We start from the raw sequence: 3,734 nt of genomic DNA, 5'->3' as shown, positions 1-3,734 counted from the left end.
TCTTTCTTTCTCTAAGAACCTCGAGCATTTGTCACCAAATCCCCATGAGAAAGGAGGAGTCACATGTACCAGTTAAGTTCCAAAATAGAAATAGACAACTATGATAGCATGAGTTAATTGCCTAGTTCTACAGATCATATTCACATTGTATATTAGTACCCTCGTATTAGTTCCAAAATAGAAACATAGACAACTACAATAAGCATGAGTTAATAGCAAGGACTCACTACTCTGACAACATCATCAGAGTCCAAAGTGGTAGTAGACCATGATATAAATATGTGCTCTTACACACGAGCATCCATTTATATAACAGTGTCTATGTATTGAGTTTTTCTCAGCACTCCAGAGGTGAAGGGCAAAATCAGCCACCACAGTACAAAACTATGGATGACTATTTGATAGCATTAATGGATGAGAACTCATCCTTCCATCCAAAAGACTTATTCTTAAAACATGCCATACTCCAACTGCTTGGCGTGAGCTTTGAAACATACAATATAGATGATGACATTGACAATACAAGCATAGTAGATAAACTTTGTGTATGTGAACCACATAAGAAACAATTAGTAGTAAAATACCCTGAGAAATTCATCTACCCATGTAAGGTGAACATAATAGTCAAGAAGAAACCACGATGGACACAAGACATGGTGTCTACAGTACGAAACATTCTTGACATGAATGGAAACATTTCTTCAAGAGACATGGTGAAGGCTTTGAATGAGAAATTCCCATCAGCTTCAATATCACTCAACACTACAAGATGAAAAATGGTAGACATAAAAAAGAAAGGGATACCTCATACTTTTGCATACTAATAGGAACAGTCACAAGAATGCGACATTGTAATCGCAAGTGTGATAAATGAAACAAGTGCTTCGCAACAAGCATTAGGTAAGGAGAAAAACATATTCATGCAATTGATAGATAGTCACATAACATTGAAAAAGAACACAAAAATATTTGGATATGCTCAATGTTCATAAGCAAATACATTGATGCAATCCAAGACACTCTAATACATGAATGGTTCTCTTGTGAATGCTTACTAATTAAGAAGCAAACACTTTACATGAAAGAAACCATACACATTGGGGATAACAAGAAAATGACAATGCAACACGATTTTTATCAAAAAGAGACATTGCATTTGCATTGAGATTGCACAAAAGCAATGCAAGCAAACAAAATACCAAAATACTTTGTGCCACTTCAAATTCAACAAAACAATGAACTCTCCACAATCAAAATATTAAATGATATTGAAGAACGATTTCTTCCTCCAAGAATAACATTTACTCAAATACGGCAACTAATACATGGTGGAAAATATGGAGTTTAAGGCAACAATGTGAATGTAATGGTTGACACATCTAAAGTGCAAAAACTTCAGCCACAGTTCATTGATGATGATGCATCTATAATACGTGGCATAAAGAAGAAAATGCAATATAAAACATCATACTTGCTCAACAAAATCCATCCACCTATGCTCATGCGAGCATTGCACATGCTCATACAAACACCACTTTACAAATCAAACAATGTACAGATCAACGAAGAATTGAATACTCATTTGCAATATCTAGTTTCAGAAGAACATGTACAAGATGAGGACAAAGAACACCAGCCCGTCGACATAGAGAACATGGATGAGATTCACACAAACAATTTGATACACAATTAGTTACTAATGTTGAAGAAGTAATTGACTATGAGAAGGGCATCAGATACGTCGCTCCTTGTGAGAATAATAGACCCCTTGGATTATTCAAAGACAAAGCAGAGCAAAGAGTTGAACTTTCGGAACCACTCTTTTTTTTGGCTTCGAAAGGCAACTTGCAAACCCTAAATTAACATACCAAGACATCACAAAACCCTAAATTAACATACCAAGACATCACAAAATGGAAGTTGACACACACATCTTTAAAGTTCTCACAAAATATAATGTACCTCTTCTTCAAATCAATTAAAGTTCTAATTAACTAAGTAATGTAGTCTATGTGGGTATGTTTGCATAAAGGAGCACTGCAAATTAAGACAGTATATGCAAAAGATGTCATGAACAACTCAAGCATTGAGGCCATCTTAAAACTGAGAATCGAATATTGGGATTTCAAAAACCTAAAAAATTCTTTAGATCATAAAGAGAAATTGAGAAAATATGCATTCTCCATGATGAGACAACTAGGGCCTCCAACATTTTTCATCACGTTGTCATGTGCAGAGAGACTATGGGAGCCTTTAACTACATGCTTGTATAACAAATATTCATGAGAATGAACAAGTACCAAACCCCCATAAAATTGACACCACTGACATAAGAGAATAGTAAGAAACAATGCACAGCACTACTTTCATAAGCTTCAACAATTTCTTAGTCTAATAATGAAAGACGAACAAGTACTTGGGAATGTCCTTGATCATTTCTTTGTGAGAATTTCAAAGGAGTGGAAGCCAACATGAGCATAGTATCATGCAGACACAAGAAGACGCACCTGTACACAGTGTAATTGACACTGCTGAGATAGTATCTTTTGTTTACAAGTACATAACATGCGATAGGAAGTTATTAGCACATAACATTAAAGACATTCAAACTCTCAAACACACGTCCTCCACACGTCCACTTGCAAAAAAATAACAACAAGCTCTATAGATTCCACTACCCCAAGCCTCCCCTACTCAAAACCATGATGCTAACACCGCTACAAGGCAAGTTGAATGAGAGGCACACCTACAAACATACATAAGCATTACTACACATAGAATGTATCGACTCTGTAGTGGGTCGCAGCAGTGACCTCACATGTCGTGGGGATGTTGAAGAGATGCCGATAGAGCCTCCACTCCAAGCTACTCATTGTGGGAGCAATGCAAGGCATGAGTCGTCTGCAAGTGTCACTCGAGCGGCCTTCGGATTGTTGCAATGTGTCTCCACGTGAGAAAGAGGGAAGGGAAGAGGGGAGAGGAGAGGGGAGAAGGGAGGTAGAAGGAGAAGGGAAGGAGAAGGAGAAGGGAAGAGGAGAGTGAAGGGGGATGGAGTGGTAGACACAAGGGCACTACAATGGAAACAAGAGAACACCCAAAACACTCTCTTGGAAGAGAAGAGGGAGCTTGTGTTCAAACTTGTGCAAACAAAAATGAAGACCAAAGTCAACACTTTGGCCTTTTATACAAGTCACCTTATGAAGGGAGGGCCAACCCTTTTCCTTTTTAGCACTCTCCTTCTCTTTTACAACCAAAGGCTCTTGGGCCCCTAGGGTGCCAAGGCATATTACTATTCTTTCCATCTCTCCCTATTGGCAGAAATAGCACTTATGTTAACCATATTTAAGTGCTTGGGACAAACATGGTATTAGGACATGGTCCTAACCGGTTTCCAAATAGCTCTTGTGTTAGCCTCGCACCGCCTAGGCTTAGGTGATTTGGGGCTCAAACTCTCTGAGCTTGTCCGTTGAAGTAGATCATGTGGCTTGATCACCTCTAATCCTCACTGATTACCCTGCATTTGGTGGCTGTACTCTATGGATGTTAACATGCCCCCTTTCCTATTTGCTGATCCGGCCTCCAGTTAGCCGCGCTGGAGGAGATTGGTGGTGAGGACTGTCTGTAGGACTGTGTAGCAGTCCAATTGTCATGGAGTGAGGCGAGTGAGGTACGAGCAATTCTTCCAAAAATGGATGGCGTGCATATCCTCGTATGTGCAGATGTGATGTCCGTGG

The sequence above is a fragment of the Dipteris shenzhenensis genome, chromosome 8 (genome assembly GCF_047967505.1).
Source record: "Dipteris shenzhenensis isolate YYH24624 ecotype China chromosome 8, Dip_SZ_1.0, whole genome shotgun sequence".
In the NCBI taxonomy this organism is placed as follows: domain Eukaryota; kingdom Viridiplantae; phylum Streptophyta; class Polypodiopsida; order Gleicheniales; family Dipteridaceae; genus Dipteris; species Dipteris shenzhenensis.
Note: the sequence above shows the minus strand (reverse complement) of the source record.